We start from the raw sequence: 10,483 nt of genomic DNA, 5'->3' as shown, positions 1-10,483 counted from the left end.
TTAAGTGACATCAATGAACTTTGTTCGTCCCTTAACTTTTTATCGATCACAATCGGCAGGTCTAAAATGTGAAAACGTGTCCAAGACTTTGCTTTAAGACCAAACACCTGCAGAACCAATGACGGCGTTGCGTTTAGTTCTAATGAGAACGTGTTCGGCCTGTATTCTCTCACTCCCGAGGCGTTCAAATAAACGGGGTTTTCACGGCCCTCAGTTTCCGCTACCGATGAACAAGGGACCCCCTTCATTACATTACATTACATTACATTACATTACATGTCATTTAGCTGACGCTTTTATCCAAAGCGACTTACAATAAGTGCATTAAACCATGAGTCCAAACTCAGAACAACAAGAATCAAGCGAGTACAATTTCTTCAATAACGTTAAACTACAGAATACTATCTGTAAGTGCCATTTAAGTGCTACTAAAGTGCTAAACAACAAAGTGCTATCGGAAAGGGACATTTAAGTGCTACTACGGCTCTATCCTCCCTATTGAAGGTATAGTCGAAAAAGGTGTGTTTTTAGTTTGCGACGGAAGATGTAGAGACTTTCTGCTGCCCTTCAGCGTCTGAATGAGTCGCACCGGGCTTTCAAGTCACCACAATGTAAATCTGTCCACGGCGACCACTCCGGTGACGTAGTAAAAAGAACCACAAAGGCTGCGGAGGGAGGAAGATGGAGCGGATAAGGGTGCGTTTGTTTTAACCCAAACTGCGATCTTTTACTAAACCAAACCAAGAAATAGTGACACTAGACCAAGCGTCCATACACACGCACACACACACACACACACACACACACACACACACACACACACACACACACACACACACACACACACACACACTAAGGGAATCACATGGTGCACATGGTAAACCATACATCTGCCAAACATTAACATGTTAGCGTTGCAGTTTGGAGACTGTATCTCAAAACCTAAGCACAGCCTCAACTTATTACATTTTTTTTTGACTTGTTATAAAATTCCTTAATCCAGTGCACATTTAACTGTTTAGATAGATATCATCACCTATGTTTTGTACACTGGCGATGCTGGAGCAGAATAAGAATGTGTACCTTTGCGTCAGTTTAATTGTTCATGTCTGGATTTGATGTCTGAAATAGACTTTGTACTGTTTGTACTTTCAAGGATTAGCCCCCCCCCCCCCCCCCCCCCCCCCACCACCACCATGTCCCGCCCTGCTGCCCTCGGATTCTTTTCAGACCAAGGTGTCCCATGATGGATTGTGCTCTATGTCCACCCCCATCACCCTCACCTCCCTTTCCCATATATCCACATGTGGCACCTCTCTGCACTGCAAAACACGTCAACAGGACAATTACTCTCGAGTCTCCGAGTCCTGTTTTAATTTAGAAAAGTCGGTAACAAAGATAATTGCAGGCGAGATTGCGATGCAAGATCGTGTCTCCGGGACGAGACTTAATCCTAGAAACAAATCTCGAAGCGGGCGGTGCTCGTGGAGCGATCCGTACCGCCTCGCGTTTTTTTTGTTGCTTCTAATCCAACTCGACGTGTTTCTAGAAATGTGCTTTAATCAAGCGGAAAGGTTGGAGTGATCTGCTGTGTTTGAAGTAAATCTACTGGAGAAATCTGCACTCCCACACATTGGGGCATTTTTAAAGACAAATATAAAACGATAGCAGATTAAACGACTTGTTGAGATGAATTTTGTGTCTTTTCTTCAGCAGTGTGGTGGCTAGCTGAACCCAAAGCCTGTCTCAGGGAGGAGAACAAATCGTCTCCTTCATGGCCCGGTGAACCATCGACTCGGTAACCAGCAGAGTCCTTCAGATGGAAAAGATGCATGGTGCCTTAAACCATTGCAGCCCTCTGCTCTCTTGCTCCCCCTCCACTCCCCCTCCCGACCCCCCCCCCCCTCTTTTCCATTCCTCGCACTCGGGCTTGAAACCGCTGCTCCGTGACACGGGGCATCACACGAAGAAAAAAAATGAGGTGAGGCGGCTGGAAAATTGAACATGTTGTCAGGCAGCAATTGCCGTTTTTAGTGATTTAGGAACTGCAGGCCGCACTCGATTAGGGTCATTCATTCTGGCTAATGTACATACAGATATAGCGGGGTTGGTCATGTGAAGAAAGGGAATGTTTGCAGAGGTTATTGGTAATGGGAGTGTCCCAGTGTGGTATATTTTTTTTTAAATGGTGGTCAGTGGGTTGTTTTCCGTGTACAGACTTGTAGGATTATTACAGTGTAACGTTTTGAAATATAGGCCATACATACGAGGAGAAAGAGCTCGCCTGCCACTATCGGCAGAGTAGTCATGCATACATTTCTGTTATAGATGGTATCAGTGGGAATTACATTTGTAACCCTAGCAGTGTTACTTTTAAGCCATAAAGTTGGTAGAAGGTTTTAGAAGCCGTTTAAAAAAGATATACAGATTAATATATAGGCTTTCACCTTAATCAGGGCATATTAAACTTGATTTCCACTCGGGCTTTACAAAATAAAAGCCTGGAAAATTACTGGAAATATCATTCTTCTCATCTCTGACGCTGTTCTTTTTTCTTTTTTCTTTCATTCACGATGCTTTCACGCACAAATGAAAACAAATATCAGCAGATTATCTTAATGCGGCGGCTGCAACGCGAGCGGCTTACACGCAATCTTTTATCTGTGCTTTGTGTCGTTGCCTTGGTACAACAGGAGAAAACAAACGAGCGCTCAAAAGCCAGTTCCCAGATATAAAAAGGCTGCATATTTCGCACACAGCCTTATTACAGATGTGAAATAATTGCCTTTTTTTTTAAATTCCGTAGTGCGGCCTAATCTAATGATTCAAATGTATGTTCAACAGGACCATGCTTTCATTAAAGTTTATAGTGTTCTCGTAAACATCCTGTTTCTCTGGAAACAAATGGGATCCAGTTTTCACGTCAATTTCCTCATGTAACTATCTTGTTCATGTGAATCCCAAAAGCAAAGAATTCACAAGTGGGAATCTTTCTGTCTTGTAAAGATAACTTATTAATTCATGTGTATTAAATGGATGGTCTTCAAAAAGTGTGCTGCAGCTCGATAACTGGTTCTGTTTGTCTTTACGTAATGATCATTTTGTCAAATGATCTCACGTTCAGAGGCAAATATTTACTAGTATTATTTTTGGGGGTTTAATGGGCTTTCATACATATTTTGTTTGGCTAATATAATTCAATCAAACCACTTATTCAACAAATAGACTTGTCATTCCAGGAGAATGCCAATTGATTTAGATAATTAAAAAATATATATTTGTATTATTATTATTATTATTAATTATTATAGCTATTAAATAAAAAAACGTTTAGTGCGAAAATAATTTTACGAGGCAGGATAAGGACAACGTACAGAACACAAACAAAGTACTTACAAACAGAATAACATAACATCCTCGCTCTGGCTGTCTTTTCTTTTGCAGTGTGTGATGAAATTTAAATACATTTTTTCAACTAATGGAACATAAAAGATCACAAGCCGTGTGGAGAGTCTTTGTGGTTGTGTTCTCCCGCAAAAATGTTAAAAATGAAAGGGAAGTAAACAACTTGAGCGAACGATCTGCTGGAATGTCCAATAAAACAACAGACGGAGGTCGTGACTCGCGCTCCTTCACTCGGGTCGTTAGAAGTCGACCTCGCTGCTCCGGGCCGACCTTTGACGCCCGATAGCCGCAACGCTGGAATTGTCGTGCTGGTGTCTCGGGCGGGTTGGAGCTTGTTTGAAAAGGACTGTGTTAATGTCTTATCTGTCTGACACACACACACACACACACACACACACACACATTCAAACATAACACACAAGCTTAAACACACACACACACACACACACAGTTTCATTGTTACACGTCATTTCCATCACCCACTTTGCTGCATTGCAAACACATGGAGCACAAACTCCCACGTGTCCCAGCAGGCCTCTTATCTTAGTCCCTCTTTGATGTAATGACAGTCACACAAACACACTCAAACACACTCACACACACACACACACACACATACACGCATACACACACTCCCCAAATGAGTAACAGCCCCTCGCCTGACGCTCCGGGTCACCGATCACACGCTCAGTGACCTTTTAGGCCGTGGTACTTTCACTTTCCCTTTACTTTCATTTAATGGATTTCGATCCATTGGGTTTCTCTCTTGACGCCCTTTTCCAACCCGGGTTGATGACCTGAATAACATTCATGCCATTGGATGAAAGATATCTTCCCACAAATATTTCAAAAGCTTGAAGATTTTTTGATCACATAGTGACGATATAGAGCTCATTCACAGTAGGGGAAATGTAGCAGGCTAGCAAAACTGAAGCTGCCGGCGCTTCTCAACAGTAATCTGAAGCCGACAATCACCAGAAAAGGAGTTGGTGGACTCCGCCGAAGTATATAGAAATGCTTTTTTTCTATTGGCTCGTGGAGGTATTTATCTTATCATCTTAAAACTTGTGTTTCTCTGTTACGTCAAACATTCATATTGGTAATTATGAGTTAGAGTTTAACTGTCAAAAAACTCAATTGAATGTGCCTCATCAGGACCGTGTGGGTTTTATTTTCATCAGAATCGGCTGACATGTGCTGGAAAAATAAACAAAGAAACACACCAGCGTCAACACATTTTGAGGCTAACGTGGCTAAACTCTGATTGGTGCGCGGAAAGCATGTGACGTCAACCTTTTCCCCGCTGAACCCCGGACACAAAAACCACACTACAAACAAAACGGTTAGCAGAAAAGCTTGAAATCGAATCAAAGTAACTCAACTTAACGACAATAAACTCCCTTTAGTGAAGTAGATCACAGAGTTATGAGATGAACTATTTCTCTTCTTGGAAAAAAGTAGTTCTTCCAGTGACAGAGAAACCCCTGAAAATAGTTCACATCTATTGAAAAGTGATTCTCGTCACATGTAAAATCAGATCGCCTCATCATAGAATACGCGATGCTGTGTAATGCATCGTAAATTGTCTCCAGATGTAATCCAACGGCTCACACTAACACAGACGTGGGACAGTGTTTCTCTCTGGACCAGCAGCAGCTCTTCCATCACATGACAAAGTATCAGCGCTTCATGAAAGTGTCAGATTTTGGAGACGTGCACTTAAGCCTCCACTCGTATGGCCACTCAGTGCCAAGCGAGAGCTTATAGGCTGAATCGCCGAGCGCCGCGCCAGGAGAGAGAGAGAGAGAGAGAGAGAGAGAGAGAGAGAGAGAGAGAGAGAGAGAGAGAGAGGGAGAGAGGGGAAGATTTCAAACAGCTGCCCCGAAGAATAAGAGATGCAAACATCATTCAGGAAGCAGAAATGTGTGAGGGAACGCATGTGGTGTTATTTTCACTGGAAAACTTGATCTGGGTACAGTAAGAGGATCAAAATGTCAGCCAAGAAGCTAAGCGATGACTTTACATACCAGTTTAAATAAAAGGTATATATATACATATATGTATATATATACATATATGTATATATATATACATATATATATATATATGTATATATATACATATATGTATATATCCGTCCCAGTGTTAAAAAAGTTTGATTTCAAAACAGCATATATATATATATATATATATATATATATATATATATATTATATATATATATATATATATATATATATATATATATATATATTGCAGGTTACTTTACATCCCAGTGTTAAATAAAAAGTTTGACTCCAAATATATGTATATATATATATATATATATATATATATATATATATATATATATAATATTATATATCATAGGCAATTCAAATGTGTAGGAAAAGGTTAATCTTGTGTTATCGATCAACAAACACCTTGTAAATAAAGGGGATGAAAACACTTCAGTTCTCAGGGGTTTCAAAACAATTATTATATTTTCCTTTGGCTGTGTGGTAAATACCTTTCCAGTGAACCTTGTTTGCTGAAGCTGTTGCTTAACAGATTTGCCTTGACTTGGCATTATCTGATAAACACTGACTCACTGTAACATTGCTGTTGTTGGCTGGAAACCCTTCATATGAAGCACATGTGGGCCCACTGAGTTATGGGGTCCAAATCCCACTGACAGGCGGGACAAAGGTGCGACTTTCAGCTCACTGTGACGCAGATATGACTCGGCACCTAATGTCACGCCTCTTTATATGAGGGACAAGTTGACAGAAATCATATTTTTTGCTACAGCCTTAAAAATCTTCGAATTTGTTCTGCGATGGGAGTTTGTAACATCGAGGAGGGTTTTACTTTCAGAGCTCTTTCCCCGAATGAACAGATTTCACAGTTTCAGCCAAGCCGGGAAGTACATGAGAATCAGCTTTATTGGCCAGGTATGAGTACACAAGCCGGGAATGTATAGTTTTTTTATATATGTGTTTAGAAAGCTTATTTGAATCTGTAGCTAACAAAGCTGCAATATTCTGGTGATTAGAAGGTACAGAAGGTACTACAAGCAACCCAGAAAATAAAGCAAATTAAGATACTGAAAGCTACAGAAAGCAAAAACTAAATGCAGCAAAATCATAAGGAGGTTTTAATTTTAAACTTTTATTCCAGCAAAAAATGTAAATGTTGCAAGGTAGCGTTTTGTCACGCTAGCATACTAACACAAACTAATACAAAGTTGACTTGAACGCCTCTTTATTTAGAAGAGAAAAACTGAGGAACATGACATCTTTCATGTTATATTATTGTTTTACTAATTGTACTACTATGTGCTTTTAATTGTGCTCACATGCTTTTGTGTTTGCTTACGTGCTCTTGTATGCTTTCTTTAATGCCATTAACCTGAATTTCAGTCCCAGTATGTCCCTGGTTTTCCGACTTTTTTATGTAAAACTACAGCTGGGCCACGGTAGTCCTTTTTCAGATGTCCTCCTTGGTAATTATAGTAATTATCATAATCTGAGTCCTCAAACAAGGTGTTTTTTGGCCAGCGTCGTCATCCATTTCACTCCTCAATCGAGAACCTCATCATTAGGTCATTTGGGAGGTGTAACTGTCAAGGCCAGTGTGTGTGTGTGTGTGTGTGTGTGTGTGTGTGTGTGTGCGTGTGTGTGTGCGTGTGTGTGTGTTTGTGTGTGTGTGTAGCACAAAAGCTTGGTCGAGGTCCCAGAGCGTGAACCAGAGAAGGCAGTCTGGACCGGTGCCAGCCGGTGAGATCTTACCGGCGGTGCCATGACCTTGTGTTGCGTTGAAATATCTTATCCAAACGTGTGTATTCTGTGAGTGTGTATCTGTGAGTGCGTCTACGTGTGTAATCTAATCTGGAACCTATGTTTCAGTTTGGGTGGTTTAATTCGTGGAGTCGGGCTGAAGGTTGTGTGTGCATCTGTGCACATTTCCCCATGTTGTGATGACGTAATCTTGTATGTGATGTGCACACCTACATGTGTCATTGCATGTGTGTTTCTCTTTTGTGCAAAATGGTGTCGCGTTTCTCTTGTATCTGTGCGCTCTGACAGGTTTGTGTGTGTTTTAATGTAAGGAAATAGTCAGAAACGTATTTACTGCAAAGGAAAGTGTGTGATGCTCACAATACACAATAAAATAAACATTATTTATTTATACTATTAGAGAACATTTTGAAAGCAAATACATGTTTACCCAAACACAAAAAGGAGTGACAAGTTACAAATGACATGGCAATAACATTGTGGATAATATAATCAATCATGACCACGCTCAAACAAGCAAATATCCTTTCCTGAAGTAATATGTTTGCATTTATATGCATTTGTGTTACAATATGACAATATCACTATCAACTATAGTTACACGTTACAAATTGCAAGCTGTCATTTCATAAACGGTATTAATAGATGCATCCCACAGCAAGGAGCAGATATGATAATAAGAAAAACTAGATTTTACAGGACAGGATTTGAGTTTGAGGCACTGCTTCACGCAGTGTGACCCCTTCATCTGTAAGACGGGCAAGGATTTGTGAATGCAGCGTGTCAAGAACATATGTTTAAGTGCATAAAAGCAGGACACGGGAGCACAGCACTCTGCAGCTTTGAGGGCCCGGTGTCGGCCAGCATGTCGCTGCTGTTGCTCTAAACCCACCGTGGCGGGCTAATAGATCACTGTCAGTTTCTCCTGTAATTACTGAGATATGACTGTGTCATCATAGAAATACCGCCCCTCCTCCGCCATTCCATAGCCATTAGACGCATGTGCGCACGTGTGTGGGCGCCTCTGTACGAGCGTGTACGTAGACGCTGAAAGTGTTCCTGTGCCACTGCACATGCTACAATGGAAAGGCAGTTGTCATTGTATATTCAACCTTTTTTGGAGCTGCAAACAAGGTTTTTAAAGCACTTTGGGTAAGTATAACCACCCCCCACCCCCTCAGCATATGTTCCACGAACCTCCTTAACAGGTCTAGATGCTATCTTTTGCTGTACTGAAAGTGTTTTGTGAAAGCTATTGAGACTGTAGCTAACAAAGCTACAAGCTCCTGTACATTGGTTGGTAGTTAAGTTAATTACAAGCTCCACTCCCCCTCACCAAAAAGTAGCATCACACTCCGAAGCTACAGACCACGAAAAGAAATGTCTGAGTTTGTTTTAATTCAGCAGAAAATAAAATGTAGCAATGTAGCATTTGGTCATGCTAGCATGCTACTTTTGCATGCAAAAAAATGTGCAATCTGGTAACAACTATACTACTAATAACTAAACTAACTAACTAACTACAACTAAAAGCTACCAGTAAATGTATTCTACTGTAAACTTGTAGCGTTACTTCTCTAGCAGAATGTGAACTGGAGCACATGACTTGAACACCTCTTTATTTAAAAGAGAAAACCGTGTGCTAATGGCTAGGGTTCATAGTTATAGCTAATAAAGAAAGCATAAAACCCCTTAAACCTTTAAATTGCTATTTAAAGTAGCTAATTTAAAAGACTTGAGGATAGAAAATGATGTGGCTGCTGGTTATTCAAGTATTTTCCTCCACTCTAAATTCACATTGTATTTGAATGGTATCCTCAATGTTGCTCAACATAGAAACGGTGTCTGAATAACTCAACAGCTCTATAGGTTTATATTAAGGCAATTTGAACTATTTCAGTATTGTTTTTTTGATATTGCAGATGGATCTTAATGAGGAGAATAACATCATTGCATGTGCCATCTAATCTAATATTTAGCATTAACTTAACATTAGCAGCAAACGCTAATTGGATTTTAGAATTTGAAGCTAATTGATGAGGTATTTCTTGCTGAACTGCTCATTTGGCATCACACTTCTCTCCTTGTATTTTTATATACACACACAGGCTTTTTCTTTGTGGTGTTTTTCGAAGAACGAGATATTTTCCAACACAGTTTCTCACCTTTCGTTCTGTTGATTCAGCCAAAAGGGTGGGGAAGTGGTGGAGGGGGGCTCTCTTCATCCATCCAAATTGTTGGAAGTACTCCTGATATTGTCTGTGGGAAAATGAACAGGATCTTACTTCTGGAAAATATCAAAATAAAGGAAAACGGATGCAGTGAAGTACATTGCTGTTTGTAGAAAACACCTGTCCATATACATGCTGTATGTATATATATATATATATATATATATATATATATATATATAGATAGATAGATAGATAGATATGTATATACTGTATATATATGTGTGTGTGTTGACATTAATATCCATTCCTATTGCCACACCAACATACGGATGCGGTTTTAAAAGCCCACTCAACACATGCCACACTCTCTACATCTCACTCCCCGTCCTCTCACACTCCCTCGCATGCTCAAATTCACCTCAACGCAAACACACTCCCCGAAATTAATGAACGTAAGATCGCATTAAAGTGATTTATTGAGCTGTTATACGCCTTTTATTAAAACCCTGATGAATGGCTCTGAGTACTCGGACGTACTTTACATGAAATACACAGAGTTGAATGTTTGAACAAAATCATCCGCCATCGGCCGCGTCGAGGCAAAAGCAACGTGTTGTTGTTGTCATCGATCTTCAAAAGCTCAGATTATTATAATTTTTTTCCATCAACAAGTTCTGTTCTCACTTTAGTGTTTTGCGTCACTAGCATGTACTTTGCCACCGATGCTATTTCAGTCGTGCTTGGCAGCGCCGCGAGTGCGTCTGCACTGCCAAAGATCTTTTTCATTGTCTCCGCTCCGACACATGCAGACCAAATCTGGAATCTCAATGAGCATCTTGTTGGAAACAATGTTGCGATTTTTTTGTTTTTGTTGTTGGGGGGGGGGGGGGGGGGGGATTATAAGACATATTGTTTCTGAGAAGTGAGCCGTGTTGTCTCCCCGCTCTCTGCCAGACCCACTCAGCTGCTCATTTGCTGATCTCTTTCTGTTTTGGTGTCACTCAATCACTCCCTCTGCTCCCCGCTCGCTCACTCTCACTCGCTCGCTCGCTCACTCACTCCATCATCCTCTCGGTTCGCGTTCATATTCTCACACACAATGTACGTGTGTGGTTCTCTTGTTAT

Source organism: Cyclopterus lumpus, chromosome 17 (genome assembly GCF_009769545.1).
Source record: "Cyclopterus lumpus isolate fCycLum1 chromosome 17, fCycLum1.pri, whole genome shotgun sequence".
In the NCBI taxonomy this organism is placed as follows: domain Eukaryota; kingdom Metazoa; phylum Chordata; class Actinopteri; order Perciformes; family Cyclopteridae; genus Cyclopterus; species Cyclopterus lumpus.
This window is presented reverse-complemented; position numbering follows the sequence as displayed.